This window comes from Pinus tabuliformis, chromosome 6 (genome assembly GCF_031772625.1).
Source record: "Pinus tabuliformis cultivar Carrire ecotype Pingquan chromosome 6, CPIR1, whole genome shotgun sequence".
NCBI lineage: Eukaryota > Viridiplantae > Streptophyta > Pinopsida > Pinales > Pinaceae > Pinus > Pinus tabuliformis.
This window is the reverse complement of record NC_142292.1, coordinates 1,657,058,014-1,657,085,934: the sequence shown is the minus strand read 5'-3', so window position 1 is coordinate 1,657,085,934 and position 27,921 is coordinate 1,657,058,014.

Here is a 27,921-nt window from a genome sequence, read left to right as displayed (position 1 = left end):
CAGTTTAACTTGATAAGGATTTTGTGATTTGTATAGATTCTTGCAAGAAAGTGTTGAAAATGCAGCAAAAAAATCTCAGTTTAACTTTGCCTTTGTCAAACTAGAGAACATTCGAATTTCTATTTCAACAGAAATCTTGGAGGTAGTTAAGTGAGATGACTTGGCACTTGTCACTCAGTTAACTTAGTTAATTCAAGTTGGGTATTGAGGTTAGTTCAGTATGATTTATTGCTAATTTGTAGTAATCTATTTCAATTAAATTGAATCATGGTCAGTTAAACTAGTTCTAATTGTTAGAGGAACTAGTGGAGGTTCGGTTGTGGAAGTGGAACTTCAACCACACTCAGTGATCAACCACTTATCAGCCCAAAATAATTCATGCATGCAGAGAATTCAAGTTACCCAGTTGAGATGGAGATTCCTAGGAAGTGTACTATCAATTATAGACTGTTCCAATGTGTAAAAGTGGTACATGTAGTTAAAGGAAGAACCTAGAGGAATTGCGAAATCCAATTAAGGGAATTTCCTAAATAATAGGGATTAATTTCCTCAAGGAAAAATGCAAGGAAATAGGAGCTTGGAGGGCTTGAAAATTGGCTAAGTGTTGGCCAGAGTCAATCATTCAAGCAGGGGGATAGACTATACACTTGTAGGTTGTGTGCATGCTTGAGCAAGCATATGTATTTCATCTCTATCCTTTGATTAATGAAATATCGGATAGGAAGGGGTTTTGAGAAATTTATTTCCCCTATATAAATCTCTATGCATGTGTGACATTTCCTTTTGCATGTCTATGATTTGTGTTGTAAATTTCATGAGCACTTCCAAATATACACAATAATTTCTGCATGGTATCAAAGCATGATTCACAGTAGAGCATAAATTTCGAAATTGTTATTGCGAGAGGATTAGGTTTGCAAGATCAATTCTTTGTAGGCAGAAGGATGGATTTCTATGGACTAAGACTCGAGTATGCCCTTGAGGGAAGCTCAAATTATGTTGCTTGGAAGGACTGCATGGAGGCAATGCTAGAAGATAATGGATTGAAGGAATTTATTGATTATACAGGAAAATGACCTCCTCATCAACTCAGAGGAGAAAGATAGTTTGACTGAAGGTTTGACCAAGTTCATAGTCCTATTTGCTAGCTTAATGCTCCATAGAAACTAGCAAGATGAGTTATAACACTCCCCATCCATGAACCAGGGGTGTTAGTCCCTAGGGTAACTATCTGTGTTGCCTTAGGGGCAATGTTAGTCAACTTTTGTGAGGTTCTGGAGGTCAAAGGAGTGGTTTGACTAAATAATATCCCACTTTGTAGTCATATGTTAGCCAAAAAGTAGGAAACATCCATATTTGACCTGTTTGAGGATATTTCTATTTCTAACGAAGCCTAATAGAAAGTGAAAGAGAAATAAAGAAAGGAAACATCCTAGATTTTTCCAAAGGGAACTCATGAGAGAGTTGGAAAGGATTAGACTCTAATTATATATATTGGATGCTTGGGGCATTGTGAAAGAGGTCGAAAGGTTGAAGATTTTCTAACTTATTGTTGAAACTTTGTATGAGATGTAGTAGTTTACCAAGAGGTTAAGAAGAGAGAGAGAGGTGTTGGAGGAATAAGGGAAGATGATTCACCAGATGGTTGTAATCATCCTTTCTTATTATTAATGTATACCTGTAGTTGTGTTGTCTACTCTATGGCATTTATGTTGTGATTCAGTTATGTATTTATGCAATGCATGAGTAGCTTAGATGCATGTTAGTTGATATCCTTATGTATTACTCTTTTGATTATCAAATTTTATATGTTGTAGTATTACTTCTTGTCTTGTCTATATGCAGTTCTTGATATAGGAGCTAGCAAAGAGGTCTTCCACTCTACTACATTGTGTTCTACATTAAAACTGCATCAACATCTAAGGTAATCTCTTCCCTCCTACTTTGAAAATGATTCATTAATATGGATATGTATATGCTTATTTGTGCCAGCTATAGTTAATCTAACGTGTCTACCAAGGATCCTGAGAAGATTTTTTAGGGTATTCTAGCGACAACCACCAGTGCATTAATCCCTATAGCAGAATTGGTGACTCTGTTGGGGATTATACTTAGTTCCCGGTTTTCTCCTACCAAGTTCCCAGATCTCTCTTTCTTCCAGACCCTCCTATACTTCTTTTTTCCTTTTGTGGCCATTCAGGAATATTCAACACCCTCCTCACTATGATCAACTTTTGCTATGACCCTAAAATAATTATTTTTGAGCTTCTGGCCCCCTAACGCACCCTAGCAGTGCAACCAGAGAGTTATGATGCTCTGTTTTCTTGTAGACAAAGTGTTAGTGCAGTCACTAGGTCACCCCACCTTGGCTTTATTTGTTCTATGGTTTGGAGGTTCCTTTCCCTTGATTAGGATTCGTAGATCGAAAGTCTCAGTTCTTCTGTTTTAATTTATGCTCGATCTTGAGTGTATCGATAGGCAGTGTCAAGTGAGGAGATGTTTAGAAACTCCATCTCGTCCTAGATGTACTTTTTTTTACATTTTTTGTACTTGAGTACCTAATTTCACTAAGAATCCTTGATACACAACTTCTTTTAAAGGGTATGAAAAATATTTGTGAACTGCGACATGTCTTCGTCCCTTCCCTGCTGCAGTGTGGTCCACTTTATGTATTTATCTTCATAGCTCCCGTTAGGGTAATATTATTTGTTGATGGTGAATTGAAAAGAATTATAAGTGGGTCTAGCTAAAAATAGTGAGGATTTCCTCTTGTCCTTCTATTTGCATTAGGTTTCCCACTAGTCCTTGACATAGGGGGTGGCTTTGAGGAGTGCAAAATAAATATTTTCCTGATTGGAGAAGTCGTGAATTGAAAAATATCCTTCCAAAAGATTTAATTATCTATGTGTGGTGTTTGCATCTATCTAGCCTTCAAATATGGGAATGTCAAAGTTGACTTGTACCTTAAAGGGAGTGGTGCCTCCAGAGTGCCTGTTGGATCACTTGTGGGTAACCGCCGAAGGACCTGAGAAAATTTATCCATCATTGCATTCCTCTATCACTCGAGGGCTTCCTAGAGAAATATTTTGAAAGGATCTCCTAATCCCTTGTCCTTCTTTTCTTCTGCGATGGGAGGTCACAGAGGTTTGTGAGGCTGGTCTTGCAAAGGTTCAACCAGTTTGAGCCCTAACTCCTTATACCCTGACCTTGTTGGGGACATGAAAAGAAAAATAGAGAAAGAGAAGAATGCGTTGATACCACTGATATAGACTTATACAAGAATGAAATATAATACAGATCCAAACATAAGCACTGAGATGCAGTAGAAATAAAAATTCATTTGATTAATATCAAAGAACTAAAATATTCTTACATACAGAATGGAAATAAGCTAGATCGGGTGATGGTAGCTTATCTATGACAAGAGATGTGGTGGATACGTGCCCTTGAAATGTGTTATAATGAGGCTCAATGAACTTTTTATCATTAAAAAACAATGAGAAACCCTAGACATCCAAAAACCTAAACCTAGGAGATGAAACGCTAAAAGCTTATGGGCCCCGGTGGGGTAAGTTGCAATACCAACTTCCCAAGGTCATAACTTTGGCATACAATCTCCATTTGGATATCATAATACCTCATTTCAAATATCTCAAAGAGGAGGTCAAAAAAAAATTAGGGAACAAGTTTGGCACTTTTTTGGTTCCTCCGTTTTACCTAAAAATGTATTTTAGTCCCTTAAAACGGCTCCAAAAGTTTAGGGAACGAAAAATGCTAAAAGTATTAAATTGTGCTACAATTAAGGAAAATGAAAAGAAACAATGGTGGGTAACCACCAATATCCACCTGGATCATTCCCCCCCATAGGAAGAAATGGTCCCCATTGCATTGAGTGCCCTCATGAGATGGGGAATATTTTGTTGAATTAGGTCCCTAGTGAGACACTTGCCTTGGTGCAGGAGTTGGATAGATTTGAAAACCCAATACAATTGAATCTTATTCTAGAGAGTTTTCATGATTTGTGTGTCCATGATCTGAGTAGATGTGGCCTGTTCCATGAAGTCTGGGTTTAGCTCTGTTGGTGTGAGATATTATGCAATGTCTGATGTGTCTTGTAATGATGGAAAGTATGGTCGAAGGAGGTCCACATTGAAAACTGCATGCAAGCCAAGGAATGGGGAAATTATAAATTCAAAAGAATTGTCTCCCACAACCTTAGTGATGTTGTAAGGCTCATATTAGAGAAGACGAAGCTTGTGGTGGGCCTCAGCGAGACGCTCCTTCTGCAAATGTAACCAAACTTTGTTGCCCACTTGGAACCTGTGTGGCACCCAATGTTGATCATGACGCTTCTTGTAATTAGCATTAGCTCTATCCAATATGTCATGGACCTATTGATGAATTTGTTAGCCCTATTTTTTTTGGGGAAAAATAGTGTCTTTTCGATCTGCTAGTCCCACTAAGATGAGTAGCTATCTTAGAAACAAACAATCAAAGCAAATTGTGATTTCCTTTATGTATGATAGATAAGAGAGAAGCAAAGGGGACAAACCTGGATCTTTCACTTGGCTCCTTACTTGTTTCCTCTCTCCCTTGATAGAGCTTGCCACTCCTCTCCTACTTGTCCTACTTTAGAGAATACCTGTAGAGGCAAAGCAACATAACACCATCAAAGCATCTTGATCTATAATATCATAAACAATGCAAAATCAGAAATACATTGACCATACAATTGCATTCACAAATAACAAGATTCACAAATACACGATTATATGGAGGAAAACTCAAATAACTTTATTAATAGTAGAAGAGAGGATTACAACCCAGTTGTCTAATCCAGCATCATCCTCCCAGCATCAAAGCCCTCTTCACCTCATGAAAAGAAAGATCACCCAACAATACAATGTCTCTTCTCAAAGAGAAACCAACAGCACTTCCTTGCAAATTACAAAATTCCAGCCTCCAGATCTCTCAGATGACGGATCCATTTATAGATGTCTTGCAAGGGTGTGAGTCAACTCTGGGTTTCTGATTAGTGTCATTCCACTGATAGTTCTTGGTTCCACTTGGAGATTTCTTTGATCTCTTACTCATCCCTGGGCAAATTCAGAGAGGCAAGTGTCATATGAGAAGTTTCTAGAAGATTCCCTGGGTATCCACTTAGAAAACTGTCTCTACCATTTGTCTATTCTCGCTCATCACACCCCATAGAAGGCTCTTTAGTATGCATCGCACCTGGCTAGTGTAGCAGCCAGTATGCATCGCACCTTGACCACGCAGGAGTTAGTATGGTCCAGTTTTGGCTACTTCTGAGTGGTTTTTCAGGTGGAACTTCTGGGACATGATGTAATCAGTTGACCATGATCCTTTAGGGTATGAAACAACACTGTTAGGGGTTAAAGAGCCCTTGGTCTATCGACATATATGATTGGGGTTGTAGTGCCAAAATATGTCTATAACATTATTAGCTCTAGCTTGGACATGAGTTGAATCTACCTGAGTAGCTACAAATGGTATGGCCACATCAATAGGACATAGTAGCTGGAATCCCAATCCCACTTGAAAGGCACTATGGTGAGTTGAGCTATGTAGAGTTATGTTGAAACTGTGCTGGACATAGGGGAGTCTTTCATTCCATTTGCATGGATGATTCGAGTTGTATATGCACATAATGTGCATGATAATCCTTTTGATGACCTATGTTTGGCCATCAGTTTGGGGGTGGAAGTCTGTGGACATAGTGAGCTTGGTATCCAACATCGACCAGAGGATTGACCAAAATGTACTCAGGAACTTGTTGTCCTAATTTGAGATGATGGATTGTGGGATCCCAAATTTTACCCACACTCATTCAAGGAAGAGCTTAGCACCGGCTTCTGTCGTGATAATTTTCCAGTAGGATGCTAAAATGGCCATCTTAGAGAATTTTTCGACGACCACGAAAACACAGTTGTTTCCATCATTAGTATAAGGAAGGAACGACATGTAATTCATGGAGATGTATTCCCAAGGCCAACTAGGATTAGGCAGAGGAGTATATAGGCCTTTCTTCTTTATGGTCAATTTGGCAATGGAATAGGATGTGCAAGATCTAATGTACTTCCCAACATCCTATCGAAGGTTCGGGCAATAAAAATACTTCTACAACACTTCCCCTATTTTCTCTACTCTGAAATGTCGAGCGACCTGGATATAGTGAACCTCCCAAATAATCTTGGCACACTTGTTTGAAAGAACACAAAGGTCTCCCAATTGGCATAATAGTGCACCCTGGAGGTGAAAATCAAGAACTTTCTTTCCTTCTAGGAGCATCTGGTATGTGTTTCCAAATTCTGGATCACTCTTGTAAAGATGCATCCACCCCGAAGTCTCATGTCCACAATATGCGAGCAAGGTGGTCAATGTCATGACCGACAGTTGGTTGAGGTAACTACAACATTATTAGTGTTGTCATTCTTGTACTTAATGTTCAAATGGAATTGTTGTGGGTATGTGGAACATTTTTTATGGTGATCATTCTGCAACTTTCCTTGTGTTTGTATGAACTGCAGGGGCCAGTGGTCTTCATGGATGAATGCTCCTTCCCCAGAATGTAAAGATTTCATTGTCGATAGACCTGCATAATGGAATATATCTCTTTGTCATAGGTGGGATAATTTAAAACTGTGTCTGAAAGTGTCTCATTGTGATATGCCACTCTGTGCCCCTACTGAGTAAGAACTACACCAATAGCATAGTCGGAGGCATCTATCTAGATCTCAAATGGTTGTTGCAGGTCTGGTAATCTGAGCACTACTGCAGAGCAGAGACGATGCTTTAACTCGACAAATGTCTTCTGTTGGGATTCAGACCAAAATAATTTTCTTTCGCTCCACCCTGGTGGCTTGACTCAAAGGCCAAGTGATATTAGAGAACTCCAATACAAAATAAAATAGATCCCCTTGTCAGGTTCTGACTCAGAGTCAGAACATGCATCTGATTAAGAAGCTTTTAGCTCAGCCACTAGTACTTCTTGGCTCAAAGCTCGCTTATGTTGTGAGTGAGGCTCTTATGGAACTCACACCATTTCCCTGTGTCCTTTTCTGTCTTCATGGTGTTGTTCTTTCCTTGTGGCTTCACCGAGTTGTCTTGGGTTTCCTCGCCTTGGCGTTGTCCTTTGTTTTGTGGTTTGGGGGTGCCTTTCCCTTTATTTGGATTTGCATATCCAAATTCTTTCTTCTTCTATTTAAATTTCTTCTTGATCTTGACAATGTATTGATAGGTGGCACTAAGCGAGGAGATGTACAGGAACTCCATCTCATCCTATATGTACTTGCGTATATATTCGTGGTACTTGAGTACCAAATGCCGCTCAGAATATTTGATACCCAACTTCATGCAAAGGGTATGAAAAATATTTGTGAACTCTGACACGTCTTGGTCCGTTCACTACTGCAGTGTGGTCCACTTTATGTATTTATCTTCATAGCTCCTAACAAGGTAATATTGTTCCTTGATGGGATCTCGAAAAGAACTCCATGTGGGTGTGGCTCAAAATAGTCAGGATTCCCTCTCATCCTTCTATTAATAGTAGGTTTCCTACCAGTCATTGACATAGGGGGTGGCTTTGAAGAGTGCAAAAGTAATATTTTCCCGATTGGAAAATACATGAATCAAAAAATATCCTTCCAACATATTTAACTATCTATCTATGACATCTGCATCTATATGGCCTTCAAATATGCGAATTTAAAAGTTGACTTGTACCTTAAAGGGAGTGGCGCCTCCAGAGTGGCTGCTGGATGAAGATGCATTGCCTGTGGGTAGCCGCTGAAGGATCTAGGCAAAGTTATCCATAATCGCGTTCCTTTGTCAGCGAGGGCTTTGTCAAGTAATATTTCAAAAGGATCTCCTGCTCCCTTGTATTTTTTCTCTTCTGCCATGGCAGGTCGTCAGGGTTTGCGAGGTTGGTCTTGGAAAGGTTAAACCAGTTCGAGCCCTAACTCCTTATACCCTGACCTCATTGGGGACATGCAAAGAAAAATAGAGAAAGAGCAGAGCGCTCTGATACAAGTGATCCAAACTTATATAGGAAAATAATAGAATCTAGATATAAACATAAACAATGAGATGCGGCAAAAATAAAAATTATTTCATTAATATCAAAGAACTAAAATATGCTTACATACATCATGGAAATAAACTAGTTCAGACAATGGTAGCTTATCTCTAAGAAGAGATGTGGCAACTATATGCCTCTAAACTGTGTTACAATGAGGCTCGATGCCTTTTTTATTAGTGAGAAACAATGGGAAACCCTAAACATACAAAAACCTAACCCTAGGAGATGAAGCATGAAAAACTTGTGGGCCTCGTTGGGTTAAGTTGGAACGTCGACTTCCCAGGGTCGTAAATTTGGCATACAATCTTTTTCTGGCTATCATAATACCTTGTTTCGAAGATCTCAAAGAGGAGACCGAAATGGCTCCGAAAGTTTAGGACCCGAAAATCTTCCAAAAATAGTAAGTTGTGCTACAATTAAAGAAACTGAAAATAAATAATGGTGTGGGTCCAAGTGGAATAGGTAGGTGGCCACTGATATCGACCTGGATCAATCTTCCCCCCTTAGGAAGAAATGGTCCCCATTGTGTTGGGTTCCTCCAAGAGATGGGGAAACTTCTGTTGAACTAGCTCCCTAATGAGCCACTTTCCTTGGTGCAAGGGTTGGCTAGATTTGACAACCCGATGAAATTGGATCTTTTATTGGTGAGTGTTCTTCATCTACATGTCCATGCTATGATAATTTGTGGCTTGTTCCATGTAGTCTGGGTTTAGCTTTGTTGGTGTGAGATGTTCTGCGATATCTGATGTGTCTAGTAATGGTGGAAAGTGTGGCCGAAGGTGACCCACATTTAACATTGGGTGCAGGCGAAGGAATGGGGGAATTCTAAGCTCAAAAGCATTATCTCCCATAGCCTTAGTGATTATGTAAAACTAATATTAGAGCAGGCGAAGCTTGCAGTGGGCCACAGGGAGACGCTCCTTCTGCAAATTTAACCAAACTTTTTCACCCACTTGGAACCTATGTGGCACCCGATGTTGATAATGATGCTGCTTATACTTAGCATTGACTTTGTCCAATATGTCATGGACCTATTGGTGAATGTGTTGAATGCACTCAATAAATTTTTTAACCCTGCTAGCTTTAGCCTGGACATTAAACGAATCTACCTGAGTAGCTACAAATGGGATGGTCACATCAATGGGACAAAGTGGTTGGAATCCCAATCCCACCTGAAAGGGTCTATGGCTAGTTGAGTTATCGAGAGCTTTGTTGTAATTGTGCTAGACATAGGGGAGTCTTTCATCCCATGTGTGTGGATTCTTCAAGTTGTACATGCATAGAATGTGCACGATCATCCTTTTGATGACCTATGTTTGGCCATCAGTTTGGGGGTGGAAGGTCATGGAATTAGTGAGCTTGGTATCCAACATCAACCAGAGGTTTGACCAAAATGTACTTAGGAACCTATTATCCTGATCTAAGATAATGGATTTTTGGATCCCAAAGTGTACCCACACTCATTCAAACAAGAGCTTAGAAGTGGATTATGCTATGATAATTTTCTTGCACGTCGCCAAAATAGGCATCTTAGAGAATTTGTCGATGACAACGAAAACATAGTTTTTGCCATGATTAGTAGAAGGAAGGCCCGACATGTAATTCATGGAGATGGATTCCCAAGGATGACTAGGAGTAGGTAGAGGAGTATATAGGCCTTGCTTCTTGATGGTTGTCTTGGAAATGCCAGAGGAAGTGCAAGATCTAATGTACTTCCAAACATCCTATCGAAGGTTCAGCCTATAAAAATACTTCCGCAGCACTGCCAATGTTTTCTCTACTCTGAAATGTCCAGTGACCTGACTGTAATGCACCTCCCAAATAATCTTGGCACACTCGCTTGAAGGAAAATAGAGGTGTCTTAGGTTGGAACTTGACTTATCAAAAGAAAAAATGCAAAGAATGGGACAACTTAATGAGCTTGATGAAATAAGGCAATATGTTATCCAGAAGACTAGTTTAGTCCAGCAATAGAGATCTAGATGGCATGATAAATACATCAAAGAAAGAAAATTCCAGCCAGGAGACTCGGCATTACTCTTTCAAACTCACTAGCTTGGTCCTTATGAGATTGAAAATGTTTTTGATAATGGAGCAGTCAGAATTAGGACTATTGATGAAGAAAAAAATCCTCTCTTAGTGAATGGACATCGACTGAGGACCTATCATAAGCTAATGACCAAGGAGGAATTTATAAATATTTTCCAGAACAAATCTAATTTGAAGCTGGTCAAGAATATATGTATATATATATATATATATATATATATATATATATATATATATATATATATATATATATATATATATATATATATATATATAGATATATATATATATATATATATATATATAAACATGAAAACCAACAATTGTTGGCATGTTTATGCAGAAAATTCAAGGTGAAAACTAAGAATTCTTGGCATCTTAAATTTTCTTTGTATCCCATTTTCTAGAATCCCATCTTCTTTTATCCCTTTCTTTTCAAGAAAATAAATAGTTACATAATTATTGATTTTCTGCAACTCTCATAACTTTCTGCAGCCAATTTTACAGAAACTTCTGATGATACAATTGAAGGAATGATTGACTCCCTCCATTGCAAAGTACCTGAAGACAGCATAAAAAGGAAACCAAAGGTTAGCAAGAAAATAATTAAAAGGTATGCACTTCTTTAATTTGATAATAGGGATCAAAGAATTACAGATATATAAGACATGGTACTACCAAAACTCAAAATTATTATTGCTAAAAGTTGCTAGTGTCATGTCAAATCGTGTATAATCTACCATTCACTCCTAGTCATCATAACTCATATCCCAATCCATTGAACCAGTCGCCCAAATCATAAACATGAATGCTCTTAATGGTTAGATTCTGCCACACTCCCTTATACCCTCACTACCTATGCTCTCATTATTTCATCACTCAAGCTCTCAGCCTTTCCACACTAAAAGCCCTATCAAGTTGTCCTATCCTATCGAATAAAACGATTTGTAAATGAAGCATCTTGGCCATGGGAGTGATAGTTAGAACAAAGCCAATAGGGAATAAATTTTTGGAGGGGTATCCATAGACAAAAGAATTTTTGCAGAAGGCGCAGTGGCTAGAATTTATAGAGAAATTTGATGGCTTACATAAATAAGTGACCAAACCCTTCGCCAAGGCTTTTGATGGAGTTGAAGTGGAGATAGGAGACATCAAATTCATAGTGATAGAGTCATTTATAGCTGAAGCTAGTGAATTGCCACGGATTAGAGAAAAATGGTTCAAAAATAGAGGTATTGAAAGAGAAGACTCGAAGGTTTTCCTGAAGAAACCAAGCATGGACACCACCATTTTCAAGAAGGGCATCCCAAGAAGGTAATTAAAAAGTAAGTGGATGAGTTTGCTTCTAATAATCCAAAAATTTGTTACCTGCAGAGGAAGGTTTAGATGTATGTTTTTCTATCATATTCGGCTGCCAATGAATTTTCTTAAAGAAAATGAGATAAATCTTCCATATTTCTTGCTGAATAGTCTAATAAAAATGTTAGGGAATGTTCAAATGAGAATTCGGTTCATAGATAATATAATGTATCACCATGGTCTAGTCAAAATACTTTTTGAATTTCATCTCCAAAACATAGGTGATAATTGGGAAAGTATTTTAGTAAGGAGTCACTTTTAGGAAGATACTCATGGGCAGCCAAATAGTAGTAGACCTAAGAGGGGAAGGAAAAGAAAAATTGATAGGACACTGGAACAAGAACCATAGCAGTCGTAGGAAATATCAAAGGATGACATCCCTCTTGCAATTCTTTTAGAGAAAATAAACAAAAGAAATGTTAGAAGAAAGAAAGCCAGTAAAGATACAGAGATTTCACCTCAAACAGAGAAGCCTAAAATAGAAAGCAAGAAAACTCAAAAGACCCCTGCCATAGGTCTAAGAAGGAGTACCAGACTCAACTCAACAAAAGAACTACCCTCAAAGAGCATAGAGCATATAAATGAAGAAAAATAAGAGGACTCATAGGGAGAAGAAGATTTAGGAATTTATTTGAGAACATCTCCAAGAGTTTCATCACCAAGGGTTTCATCACTGACTTTCACCTCACCTCCTCAGAGTCCAAGACGAAGAATGCTAGAAATTGATCCTGTGCAGTAAGAGATTTATGATTATATTGAATCCTTGGAGAAAATGGATGCAGCCAGAACATTAATTCCAATTCAAGAGGAAGAATAAGTCCAGTTTAATGATCTAGAATAACCTCTAGCAATCAATGTATTAAAATAGGAAATCCTCGAATTGGAGACATTAAACAGGAACATTAAAAATGAAAATCAAGCCTTGCAAGCACAAAATGAAATCCAAATAGCTAAGAGTGACAACCTCCTTTTACATCTAAGTAAGCGGTTTAAGAAGAACAAGAAACTGAAGAAGAAAAGTAGGGATTTACAGAGACAGGTTATAAACTTGAAATACAAAATCCTCATGAGAAAACCAAGGATGGCAATGATTGGTAAGAAAGTGAAAAGGACGAAGTTAGATGTATTGGTGGAAATGTCAAAGCAAATGTAGTAGTTCAAAAAAGATATCAATTTTGTGTTTTGTATGAGGACATACAAAATCTTCAGTGTGGGGGAATGTAGAGTTCCATAACTACTTTTCTTTTACACCCATTTTCCTCCATTTTCCTCTTTTTCATCATCGCAATCAACTCAATAAAATAAGTAAACCATATATTTTGATAAGGGAAATCTCTCATATGTCTTATTTTTCATATTCGTTAATGTGCCTTATTATTATGTTAAAGATTGCATTAGCTACAGAATTAACATGATTCTGTAGCTATTTTACAAATCTGAAACTATCTCCATGGTTTGTAGGGTTCTAGTGTGCCAATGAAGCAAAGAAGCATATGCACGGTTGAGGATCAATCCCCTTGTGGATCTCCTCCTATTCGCTTGAGCCAATTCACTAAAGGAATCACACAGTGGCATGGTCAAAGGAACGGGTCAAACACGTAGCAGCAGAAGTCTGAATGCATCACGTTTCTCCAATTTTCTTTCCAAATAGCAAATCGTCAAGATAATGCTTTTATTGTTAATTTTAGAGTTTGAATAGGCATTGATTAAATGACCTGTAGGTGTAGAAGTGTTAAACTGTTGAGCACGCATTTTATATATATCCTCTATAAAGGATAGGGAGGAAGTAATAGTTAATCTCTAAAGAAATGTTTTGAACCAAACCTTTGTTCTTATACTGAATTAAAGTTACCTTCCTATTATTCGATGTGTATGTGAGTGTGATTTACACCTACTATATGCGGAGGGCCCCTTCGGACAGTCGAGGTTTAGTTTATTTCATTTTATCACTTTATGTTATTGCATTGTTATTTCATTCTAGTTTAGTTTCCTTACTTAGCTATTTCATCATTTCGTTATAACTCAGCTAAATCTCATTATTTCATTTGCAATTGAATTTATTCACAATCGTTTAATGGTTTAGTTTCTTCAATGTTTCTTGCTTAAATACAATCAGTGTTAAAAAAGTATTTTTATTCTTTTAGAATCAAAACTTATATATACTTTGTAGTCATTATTAGAATATTACTTTCATGCTTTTTAGAATCAGAATTTGTATATACTTTGCAGACAGATTTTGAAGAATCGTTTTCTTGCTCTTAGAATCATTTGAATTTAAATACTCTGTTTTATAGAAGCAAGGTGTTTAGGATTGGTTTATAATTTTAGAGTAATTAACATAAGATATTTTATAATGATACTCAATATAGATATGGCCTAGTAGATTATTCTAACAATAGCTTAACTTCCATTCAATAATTTGTATAAATCTAACTCTAATATAATAGGAATCTATATAACAACAAAAATCCCCAAAACAAATATAATTGTCATCTTACATATATAGTGAACTTGCACTTCATAATTTTACCAACTCTGGTCGATAATTTATGCTTGCAATTTAAGAACATTAAATTGACCAAACATTTTGGTGTCTTTGCTAGGGAAGTGTAAATAGAAGCCTTAAAAAAATCAAATAAAAGCATGATATGCATAGGGAAAGAGACTCTAGAGGTAGGTTTGTAGGTCGAGGAAGAAGTATAATTCCCACATCATCACTCACTCCACCACGACCATGTAGTGCCACACCACCCACTCAAACTCGAATTCCATCCATAGGAGGCCAATATAGACTTCCCGAAGTCTTGAGATCTGAAATCCAATCTAAAGGTTCACCAACTTAATCAATAGAAGTTGTAATCAAAGTGGATCCTACATCTACGACAACAGGAATAATTTTCCTATCTTCAATTGGAGAACAACTTCCATCTCAAGAGTTGGAAGTTCCTACTGAATAAGAGGAAGAAGAAACCTACTTCAAACCATTGATAGAGGAACCAGAAGAACTAGAAGAAACGTTAGATAATCTCATTGTAGAACCAGATATTTATTCTGAGGAATCCATCATGGCTAAAGAGGGAGAAGGAGAAGTAAAAAATGTCAATGGTTAACAACATAGGATTGGAGGGGGAGGAGGAGGAAATAGAGGAGGTGGAAGAACTAGAGGAAGAGGAGATCCAGAACATTTTGGATTCCCTATCCTTGATGAGGATACAACATTAACAATGAAAAACATATCGTCTTCTATCCTCCCTAATTTTCATGGAATAAGAAGTGAAGATCCAGAGACATTTCTCTTTGAATTTGAAGTATTATGCAGATCATATGATTATTTTCACGATGCTCAAAAACTAAAATTGTTCCCTACCACCTTAAAATATTTAGCATTAAAATAGTTTATGAGTTTAGGAATGAAATCTATAAGAACATCGACACAAATGAAAGAAGAATTCTTGGAGAAATACAAGGACTATTGTATGCCTCATAGCATTAAATATGTAGTCTTCAAAGTGGTACAAAAAGAAGATGAAAATATTTAATTTTTGGTCGAAAGATTTGTTTATATTATTAAAAGGGAAAAATTGAATAATATGGATGAGGAAACTTTGAAACCTCTCTTACTAAAATCCATTAAAGATGAGTGGATTTATCTGCTCAATATAATGGGAAAAGGAGATATTTCTTAGTTACCATTTCCAGATATTTTTTATTTATGTGTACATATTTCAAGAGGTAAAGCAAGAACAGGGAAAAGTCCAAGGGATCCTCTTTTATCAAGAGTAAATAAATCTGTAGTCGGAACAGTAAGTATAGCGGAATTAGATGGTTTGCTTGATAATTTTAAGGCAAATATTTTAGGGACTATTAGTGAGAAAATTAACACCGTTAAAATACAGAACAAGAAAAAGGCGGAAAATATTGCATTATCGATATTTTGTCCTATGTGTAGAAAGAAACATGCTCTGAGATAATGTCCTTTAGATTTAAAAAGCATAGAAACTTGTGTTATATGTGTGGAAAATCACGAAACAAAAGAATGTCCCTCTATAGCAGGACTTAAGGCTATGTTTAGTGAAGAAGGAATGCCAAATCAGGTAGACCCTATTTACTTATTGCTTTAATCCTCAACAATTTACACAATCTTCAAAAAATAATTGGAATCTACCTATGCCATGGAAACCTTAGGCTCAACCACAATCTTGGAATCAAGGATTGGAAAATCCTTATGGACGATATTCTCAATATCAACAACATCTACCACCTTATCCAAATTTTCCACCACAATACTTCCCTCAAACCAACCAGTTACCTCAAGCTCAAGCTCAAAATGCAAATCCAGAACTTTCTTTTCCATTTCCACAAAGACCAAATCAATTACCTATTCAACCACTCTCAAATCCAAACAATAAAACTTCATAACCTATTTACAACTTAGAACGACAAAATCCTCAAACTTATATGATAACTCCATTAGATCTTAATAATGTTCAATTAAGGTCTATTGGAGTATTAGAAAGGAAGAAACCATCTGTTGTTATTCAGGAAACAGAAAAGAATTCACAAAATGATAATAATGACTCTAAAGAAGATATTTCCCTTCCTCGGAAGGAAATTATTGAAAAGAATAAAAATTCCTATACATTCTAATAATACTCCTATTATAGAACAACCTTGAGTATTTGTCTCAAGACCACCTTTTTCCTGAAAAGTTTAAAATCGATAAAGAAGTAGAAAAAAAATCATATTTCTTGATTATGATATGTTAGATGAATTGAAAAATGTCTGTATAAAAATTCCTTTATTAAAAGCAATAAAAGAAATACTGATTTTTGCAAAAACAATTAAGGAATTGAGTTCTCAAGGATCAAAAAGAAAAAGAAAATAAATAAAAAGAATTCAACTGGTTAGGAAAATTGCGGATATCATGATAGGGAAAACAACAATTCAAAAATATTTATATCCAAGAAGCCCCATTGTGAAAACACACATCAATGGAATTGAAATACCAAACATATTGATTGATCTAGGCGCAGTCATAAACATAATGAGCAAACAAACTATGGAAAAATTGAAGCTTCCTAAAATTCAATACACACCAACATTGTTACAATTAGTAGATAGGTATGTAATTAAACTTGATGGCGTGTTAGAAGATATATATATATATATATATATATATATCTATAGATATATATATATATATATATATATATATATATATATATATCTATAGATATATATATATATATATATATATATATATATATATATATATATATATATATATGGGAATATCCTGTTGATTTCATGATTTTAACACCCAAGAATAATTTAGGAGGACATCTATTAATTTTATGAAGGCCATGGTTAGATACAACCGATGCTTTTATCAGTTGTAGATCAGGAGACATGTTTATCTCATATGGAAGATCAACAAAGACATTTACATTATACCCACCTGCAAAAACAATGATAGAAGTAGAAAATGAAGAATGGATAGATGATGATAATGATATACAACAAATTTTCACTATTAAACAAATAAATGAAGATCAAATTTTAAATTCAATAGAAAATAATGAACCCTCTTTATATTGTGACAATAGTCATGATTTTCAAGAACAATGTAATAATGAATATCTATCATCTAGACAAATGTCTTTACATTCTATGGAAATTTTGGAAACTCTTCAATAGAAATTCTTCTAGGGAAAATTTTGAATATCAACGAAAACCTGGAAGAATTACAGAAAATGAAACTGGTAGAAATATTGAAAAAACACTCTTCTGCATATGCATGGGAATACACTAATATGAAGATAATTAATCCTAAAACTTGCATGCATCATATTTATATTGAATAAATTGCTAGACCATTTTGACAACCACAAAGAAGAATGAATCCAAACTTAAAAGAAATTGTTAAAGAGGAATTGCAGAAACTGTTAAATGTAAATTTCATTTATCTAATACCAGACATTCAATGGGTTTCACCCCTAGTAATCATTCCTAAAAAAATGGAAAATGGAGAGTATGCATTGATTACAGGGAATTGAATAAAGCTACTTTGAAAGATCATTTTCCACTTCCATTCATAGATCAAGTTTTATATACATTAGCAGGAAAAAAACATTTCTCATTCTTGGATGGTTTTAGTGGGTATAATCAAATTCAGGTAGCACCTGAAGATCAAGACAAAATCACATTCACCTTTCCATGGGGGACTTATGGTTACCAAGTACTTCCTTTTGGATTATGCACTGCCCTAGAAACATTCCAAAGAGAATTACTAGGAATTTTCTTTGATCTTATTCATGATTGTGTGGAAGTGTATATGGATGATTTTACAGTTTATCGAAATCATTTTGAAGAAGCACTTGAAAATTTAGAAAAATTTCTCATAAGATGAAAAGAAAAAAATCTTTCATTCAGTCATGAGAAATGTTTTACGATGTTTAATGAAGGAATTTTTTTAGGTCACATATTTCAGGAAATGGAATTAAAGTATACTCATATAAGGTAGAAATTATTTCCAAATTATCAATCCCAAGTTGTCAACGAGATGTTAGGAGTTTTCTTGGTTTTACTGGATATTATAGAAGATTCATAGAAAACTTCACAAAGATTGCATCTCCACTCTTCAAATTACTCACCAAAGACTATGAATTTAGTTGGAACTCTGATTGTCAAAAGGCTTTTGAAACTTTGAAAAAGAAGATCTCTGAAGCACCTATCTTAAAAGGACCTAATTGGAAATTTCCTTTTCATATATCAACTGATGCTTCAGACACAACTCTAGGAGTTGTGTTACTACAAAATGATCTCACTCATGCCATTTATTATACCAGTAAACATTTAACTCTTGCAGAGCTAAATTATACTATAACTGAAAATGAGTTTTTAGTTGTCATTCATGCCATTAATAAATTTAGACATTACATCATTGGATGAAAATTTCATTCATACGGACCATTCTTCCATTAGATATTTAATGAACAAACTAGTTACTAATGGTAGAGTAACAAGATGACTATTACTATTACAAGAATTTAATATCACCATTCTGGACTAACCTGGAAAACAAAACACAATTGCTAACTTTTTATCTAGAATTCAAATGATAACAATGGTACCCCTATAGAGGATAAATTTCTCAATGAATATATTTTTGCAGTATCTACTAAATCACCTTGGTTTGTAGATATTGCTAATTATTTAGTTACAGGGAAGTTACCTTTGTATTTGTTCCTAGAGAAAAGAGAATGATAATTCAAACAAGTGCATCATATTCATGGATAAATGAAGAATTATACAAGACAGGACCAGATCTCATCATCTGAAGGTGTGTAAGAGAAGATGAAATACATGAGACACTTAAAGCATGCCATGATGAACCATGTGAAGCTAATTTTACTAACGAAAGAACTGCTTACAAAGTCCTTCTCTTAGGATATTATTGGCCTTCCCCTTTAAGAATGACAAGGAATATGTTAAGAGGTGTGATAGTTGTCAAAGAATGGGGACACCTGTTCCTTTAGATGAAATGCCACTACAACCTCAGGTACTCATTGAACCTTTTAAAAAGTGAGCTTTGGATTTTTTTGGACCAATATAATACATCTTCAAAACAAAAAACATATATTCTTGTATGCATTGATTATGTTACTAAATGGGTAGAAGCTAAAGCACTTTCTTTTGCTACTAAAAATTTTGTAGTTTCATTTATTTTTGAGGATATTTTTACTCATTTTGGTGTCCTAAGAGAAATTGTAACAAATCAGGGAAAACAATTTACATCTAGAGTAGTACAAAAGATAGTTGAAGAATATAAAATCAAGCATCGGAAATCTACTCCATACCATCCACATGAAAATGGATAAGTAGAATCTACCAACAAAGTGATTGAAGAAACTCTCACCAAACTTTGGATGATCAGTTAGGCCTTCCTCCCTGCTCCCTGTTGAAGGATGGAGATTGACCGGTGCGCTATGAAGACAAGAACTCCCTGGGGCCCCCACCATCCATTCACCCATTAGTCGAGATCATTATGCTTCCTCGAGCTTCAACTATAGGTAGGAAGGCGAACCTGAGGGAAGGGACTCCGCACCACCGGTTTAACTATCCCTCGGTCCAGCTAATGAAGGACCGGTTGAACAATCCAATGTTAGCAGGAGAGCTAGCAGAGCTGTTACCGGACCAGCGAGGAGAGCAAAAAACTAGGGCACCAACTCCTTCATCCTTAACTCCCGGGGGTGAGGATGGAGAAGCTTATGGAGGGATGAACCAGCTGCCTACCATCCATTTTGATGATTGAACCTTCCTTCATTCCATCCTGTAATCTTGATTTTCTGTTGGCTGGGAAATAGAGTTTAGTTCTTTCTTTCCAACCGGGGGCACTTGCACAGAAGGGATTGGGTAGAAAATATTCCAGAAGCTTTATGGGCCTACCATACCAAATGGAGAAACACTACAAGGCATACTACCTATGAGCTTGTTTATGGGAAGCATGTCCTATTTCCAATTGAGTTCCAGATTCAAACCTATAAGAAAACAGTCAAGTTGGGACTTGACTTATCAGAAGCACAAATGAAAAGAATGGGACAACTCAATGAGCTTGATGAAATAAGGCAAGATGCTATCCAAAAGACTAGTTTAGTCCAGCAACAGAGATCCAGATGGCATGATAAATACTATTGGGTTGTGTTATATTATTTCCATGATTAGCCCACGTAGTTAACCAAGGGGTTAGAGGGGGGGGGGGCTCTTCGTTGCGCTGATTGTGCAGTGAGGGGGTCACAGGGGGGTGGCAGCCCACCCTATCCAAAAAGGTTAAGTGGGGTGGGTTGCCCCCCTCTATGGGGTCTGGGGCAGCACCCCGGGGAAATTTTTTTTGGACCCTATATTAGGTTGGGCGGACCTACCTATGGTTTTGTGCATGGTTTTCACTCATGGTTTTGGACGCAATGGTTTTCGGTCCATGGTTTTGGATGAAATAGTTTTCAGTCCATGGTATTGGATGCTTCAGAATGTATAAATATGTATTGTAACATTGAAAGGAACATAATGAAAAATCAATTTGGTAGTACCGATTTTGGGATCCAAGGGAAAATCTCTGTGTCTATGTGTTTTATGTGTTATGCTCTCGCATTGTTTATTTTTTGTGTTTTAGAATTTATATGCAGGTAATTTATGTACGAGGTTAAAACCTACATTTGGTATCAGAGTTATTTTGGCTTCAACGGAACACCTTTGTTGCTGAGGGGTTTCACTCGGGCCTGTGGTAGACCCTGTTCAGTGGGAGATCTGCAGGATCGATTTTGGTGGTGAAAGAAGATGGCGAGTAGTGGAAAGATAGAGATCAAGAAATTTAATGGTCAGTGTTTTTAGTTATGGAAACTCAATATGGAAGATCTTTTGGTGGATAAAGATCAGTGGATCGTGGTATATCCAGCGACTAAAGCAACGGGAGTGTTCGATGAAGAATGGAAGAAGCTGGATCGGAAGGCAAAGAGAACAATACGATTATGTGTCTCAAATTTAGTATTGTTGAATGTATCAGGGGAATCTATGGTGAAGGCTTTGTGGTACAAGTTAGGGGCTTTGTACCAATCTAAGTCTCTCGTGAATAAATTGTTCCTATGGAAAAATCTGTATAACCTGAGGATGAAAGATGGAGACTCGGTGAAAGAACATTTGAATACATTTGATACTGTGGTAAGTCAGTTATTATCTATTGATATTAAAATTTCAGATGAAGATAAGTGCATCGGTTTGTTGTGTTCTCTACGAAATTTGTGGGATAGTTTGGTTATTTCAATAGGTAGCAATGGAATTGCCTTGCAGTCTGATGAAATAGTCTCATCCTTGTAGACGGAAGAGATGAGACGGAAAAATATGGAGAGCTAGAATGGTGATGCCTTTTCTGTACGAGGACAGTCCTAGAACAGAAACAAAAATAAGTCATCGAGTGGGACATCTAAATCTAGAGGGAGATATAAATCTCCAGGGAAACCTATAAAGGTGGTGTGCTGGAAATGTGAAAAGGAAGGGCACTACAAAAGGGACTGTAAATCTAAAGCTCCTGACAAAGGAAAGGGATCTGATGATGCTCCTTTTGCAAAGGTGAAAACCACCTCAGATGAAGGTGGGGATGTGTACTTGGCCTCTTCAAGTACACATGTAGATCATGAGGCATGGTTGATTGACTCAGGTACATCCCTTCACTTCACTCCCCATAGAGAGTGGTTTTGCGAGTATGAGAGATATAATGGTGGCGATGTGTTATTGGGGGATGACAGGAAGGCTAGAATCGTTGGTCGTAGAAAACTAAAGTTGAAGTTGCAAGGTGGAAGGGTTAGAACACTTCTAGGTGTTCTGCATATTCCTGCATTGGCCCAAAATCTAATTTCCATAAGCAATCTGGATGATGCAGGTGTAAAAATAGTGTTCGAGAAGGATACCTGCAAGATGGTTCAGGGAGCACTGGTATTGATGCGGGAAGTTCGGATTGGAACTCTGTACAAGCTACAAGGTAGCACTGTTGTTGATGGGTGCAATAGTTTTGTGGTTCTTGAAAGTGGAGCAGAAAATCTAGTGGTCTCTGGAAAGAAGACCATTTTGTGGCATCAAAGGCTGGGACATATTGGAGAGAAGGGCCTTCAAATACTTCATGGTAAAGGTATGGTAGAAGGTATGAGTAATATCTCTTTGGATTTTGATTTCTATGAAAATTGTGTATATGGGAAGCAGAATCGGGTAAGTTTCCCCTCTGGTGGTAAGAGGGCAAAACAAATATTAGAGCTTGTGCACAGTGATGTGTTTGGACCTGTGAAGGTTCCATCACTGGGTAAGTCTATGTACTATGTATCATTTATAGATGACTTCTCAAGGAATACATAGATATATTTCCTTAAGAAGAAATCTAAAGTCTTTGACAGGTTTAAAGAATTTAAGGCTCTGATGGAAAACCAGACAGAGAAGAGGATAAAGGTGTTGAGGTCAGATAATGGTGGAGAGTTTTGTAGCAAGGAATTTGAATAATTATGCAAGAAGTGTGGTATAGCACGACAGAAGACTACTCCATACACACCTGAGAAAATTGGAGTTACGGAAAGAATGAACAAGATGTTAATGGAAAGGGCAAGAATCATGCTCAGTGGTGCTGGGTTAGGATAGGAATTCTGGTTAGAGGCGGTGGAGACAGCATGTTACCTGGTCAACAGATCACCTTCATCATCATTGGAGGAAAAGACTCCACAAGAGGTATGGACTGGCAAGAAACCCTATCTTTCACATGTGAGGATATTTGGATGTGATGCATATGTACATGTTCCAAAAGAGAAAAGAACCAAGTTGGATAGTAAATCTGAAAAGTGCATCTTTATTGGGTATAAGGATGGTTTAAAGGGTTGTACGCTTTGGAACCCAATAACAAGGAAGGTTGTGTACAACCGAGATGTGGTGTTCAGAGAGGTGAAATATGTTATTAAACATGAAGTCCAATGAAAGGAACTTGAGAAGATAGAGTTTGAGCTTAAGGAGGAAGAATTAGACTCTACAATAGAAGAGGAATCAGAAGATGAAGAGCCACAAAATCCAGGTGTGAGAATATCAGTTCGAGAAAGAAAGTAGCCAGAATGGTATAGTCCATTTGCTTTCTATTCAAATTTTGCTTTATCTATTACTGAAGATAATCCCAAAACTGTGAAGGAAGTAGTAGATTCAGAGGATGGAAAACTCTGGAAAGAGGCCATGGTTGATGAAATGACATCTTTGCACAAAAATGAGACATGGGATTTAGTGGAGTTTTTGGTTGGAAGGAAACCCATTGGCAACAAATGGGTGTTCAAGAAGAAGACAAATGCAGAAGGAAAGGTGGAGAAATACAAAGCTCAGCTGGTAGAAAAGGGTTATTCCCAGGTGTCAGGAATTGATTTTGGTGATATTTTTTCTGTTGTTGCCAAGGTAGCTTCTATTAGATTACTTTTATCTGTTGTTGCTGCTTTTGATTTTGAGGTAGAACAGATGGATGTGAAGACAACGTTTCTTCACAGGGATCTGGAAGAGGAGATCTACATGAAGCAACCTGAAGGTTTTACGGTGAAGGTTAAGAAAGAACTGGTATGCAAATTAAAGAAGTCTCTATATGGGTTAAAACAGTGACCAAGAATGTGGTATCAAAAATTTGATACATTTACACGGGGACTTGGCTTCACCAGAAACAAAGCATATCACTGTGTGTATTTTAAATTAATTGGTGATCGTGTTATTTATTTGGTCTTATATGTGGATTATATCTTGCTGGTTGGAAATGACAAAGAAATTATCCAAGATTTGAGGACCCAATTGTCCTCCAAACTCGACATGAAAGATCTTGGTGCTGCAAACTATATTTTGGGCATGGAAATTAAAAGTGATCAGGTAAAGAGGAAGCTCTGGTTAAACGAGAGGAAGTATGTCAAGACAATATTGTAGAGGTTTAATATGCAGGATACTAAACCAGTGAAGGTTCCTATTCCTGTAGGTGTAAAGTTATCTCTTGAACAATGTCCCAAGACAAAAGAAGAGGAAGAGGACATGTCGCGTGTTCCATATGCAAGTGCAGTTGGTAGCTTGATGTATGCGATGGTTTGTACTAGACCAGACATTGTACATGCAATGGGAGTATTGAGCAGGTTTATGTCAAAACTAGGGAAGGAGCACTGGACAACAATGAAGCAGGTTTTCAGGTATTTGCATGGCACTAGTGATTATGGTTTGTTCTACCAAGGAAGACAAGGATTGGACAGAGTGTTGGATATTCATGGCTTTGTTGATGCAGAATGGGCTGGAGATCTGGATCAGAGAAGAGCTACAACTGGGTATATGTTTAACCTATTTGGAGGTGCAGATAGTTGGATGAGTAAGAAATAATTTGTAGTGGCACTATCAACTACAAAGGTAGAATACATGGCAGCCACTCATGCAAGAAAGGAAGCAGTTTGGTTGCAGAGATTGTGTTCAAGTATGGAGTTAGTACAAGGAGTTATAAGGATAGACTGTGACAGCCAAAGTGCAATTTTCTTGGTAAAGAACCCTACTTATCATTCAAAGACAAAGCACATTGATGTTCAATATCACTTTGTGAGGGATATGATAGAAGACAAAAAGGTGTTGCTGGTAAAGGTGGAAACTTTGAAGAATATTACAGATACATTGACAAAATTTATGAGCTCTGAGAAGTTCTCTTGGTGTAGAGAAACAATGGGCATTTTAGGGGTATAAATGACTAAGCTCTCCTGTGCCCCCCTATGGAAAAAAAACAACAAGTGGGAGAATGTTGGGTGGACCTACCTAATTTTACTGACAAAGGAACTGCTTACAAAGTCCTTCTCTTAGGATATTATTGGCCTTCCCTTTTTAAGGATGCCAAGGAATATGTTAAGAGGTGTGATAGTTGTGAAAGAATGGGGACACCTGTTCCTTCAGATGAAATGCCACTACAACCTTAGTTACTCATTGAACCTTCTGAAAAATGGGCTTTGGATTTTGTTGGACCAATTAATACATCTTCAAAACAAAAAAAATATATTCTTGTATGCATTGATTATGTTACTAAATGGGTAGAAGCTAAAGCACTTTCTTTTGCTATTGAAAATTTTGTAGTTTCATTTATTTTTGAGGATATTTTTACTCATTTTTGTGTCCTAAGAGAAATTGTAATAAGTCAAGGAAAACAATTTACATTCAGAGTAGTGAAAAAGATAGTGGAAGAATATAAAATAAAGCATTGGAAATCTACTCCATACCATCCACATGAAAATGGACAAGTATAGTCTACCAACAAAGTGATTGAAGAAATTCTCACCAAGACAATTCACTTGCACAGAAGGGATTGGGTAGAAAAGCTTCCAAAAGCTTTATGGGCCTACCGTACCACATGGAGAAACATTACAGGACATACTCCCTATGAACTTGTTTATGGGAAGCAAGTCCTATTTCCAATTGAGTTCCAGATTCAAACCTATAAGAAAACAATCAAGTTGGGACTTAACTTATCAGAAGCACAAATGAAAAGAATGGGACAACTCAATGAGCTTGATGAAATAAGGCAAGATGCTATCCAAAAGACTAGTTTAGTCTAGCAACAGAGATCCAGATGTCATGATAAATACATCAAAGAAAGAAAATTTCAAACAAGAGATTGGGCATTACTCTTTGATTCAAAGTTCAAAAATTTCCAAGGAAAGTTTCAAACTCACTAGCTTGGGCGTTTTGAGATTGAAAATGTTTTTGATAATGGAGCACTCAAAATTAAGACTATTGATGAAGAAAAAATTCCACTCTTAGTGAATGGACATCGACCCAGGATTTATCATAAGCTAATGACCAAGAAGGAATTTGTAAATATTTTCTAGAACAACTTTGATTTGAATTTGGTCAAGAATTATTCTTCTTCTTCTCCACCTTAATTTTTTTTTTCATATAAAACAAAAAATAATATATATATATAAATAGATATATATGTTAGCTTTTAGGGGCCTAACCCAGGTTTAGAGGTAATTTAGCCAAACAAATCCCGATACTACTGGCCCTTTCAGCAATAGTCTGCGGAGCGCAGACTGAGGTCTCACCCGTAGTAGTATGGGAGGGTGCTAGAATCAGATTTCCACACCTTAGAGATGTCTAATGATTTTGAGTGGTCCATGGTTTGACCCTACGCTCACGTCGCTACGCGGACCTATCAGTACCTCACAGCCAATGATGTTGTCTTTGCGCAGCCCTACTCGGGGCTTGATCCACGTTAGCACCCAATCTCTTATTATTAACCCGATATTAGTTGATCACTTAGCTTATTTGCATGTGTTTAGTTATACTTAACAATGTTCACCATTCATACCAGTGCACACAATAAATAAAACAGTATAATTGCAAAAGATATCAACCATATAATAACTTAAAACAGATACACGAGATTTGGAATCAAACTTCTCTTTATTATTCTTTTTCCTTGGTTACAGACTCAACTCTTCCCTGTGCACTCAACTGCAGGGGTCCGCGCACTTAGCTGTGAACTCTACTAGGCCTCTGTGCACTCAGCTGTAGAGCCTCTTCCCACTACTACGACCCAAAGCACTTAGACTTTTTCTCTATGCTCGTTTTCTTCGCAATTCGCAGAGTCTTTTCAACAATAATACTCAAAACTTGGGCTTTGAGCCCCAAAACATGTTGTGGGGGGATTCCATGCCCAACAAGCCCCTAACACAAACATTGTGACTCGTCTTCGAGTCACTCTGTTGGCATGGTGATCTTGGCACGGAGTCCCTCCAGTTGGTCCTGAACGGCCTGAATATCGGCAACGCACTGAGCTGCTGCCTACTGACACTGCTACATTTTATCTTCTGAGCCCTCTATTGTTGGTTTGCTATGCTGCATTTGTACATGCATCCCCTAAATCTGTGTGAACTTTCCTTCAATATTTGCTATGATTGTGAAGGCTTCGTCAATCCATGGTTGGACATGCGCTTTAAGAACGACATCCTTATGGTGCACCGCATCCACCTGCTCCTTTAATGCCTTGGCTTGCTGCATCCTTGCAAGCCACTAAGTAAGGACTACTATCTGCGCAGTCCCTCTGATGTTGTCATATTGTTGTTGGAGTTCACGTTCCTCTGTCTCCAGCCGCTCGATGTTGGGGTCCTCTTGCAACGTCGTGAGGACCTCAAGTGCCTGCTCCAACATGTTGGTATAGTGGCACACTGCACCTTCAATATCTTCCATCCCTATTGCAATAGCGTTGACGTGTTTCTCTCTGACCTCTGGGGGAGTGAAAGGTTGCGCCTTCAACTCGACAATCTAGAGATTCAACTCTAGCTGCACCTTTGTTGTCTCTTCTCTGGCATCGCAGACTCCACTTGCTAAACTGTGAATCCGCACTCCTACCAGGAGATCTACTGTGATAGCTAGCTCTCGGACACGTCGGTAAGTGTCATCTACCGTCTATACCAACCGTTGTGTTAGAAAATTATATATTACGTAGCAATGGAACACATAAAATATTGCAGAAATATAAACACAGAAAACGCACAAAACAAGAGAGACACAGATATATGTGGTTCACCCAGTTTGGGCTACGTCCACCCCGAACAACCAGTCCTTCCTTTCTATTATCCAACAAAATGAAGAGACACAACCTACAACAAATCCGCTGTAATATCCTATGTTTTCTCTCACAGTCTCACCTCTCTGTTTCTTGCTCACAGAATACACATCTATCACACAGCCTCAAATACAATACCCTCATACAAAGAGAGGAGTTGCCTTCTAGGGCAAAAAACCCTAAACTAAACATAAGTTCTACTGTCAGATCATCCGCCTAATGAACGGCCCAAATTGACTAGAAATTACTATACTTTTACAAGGCAATTTTACAC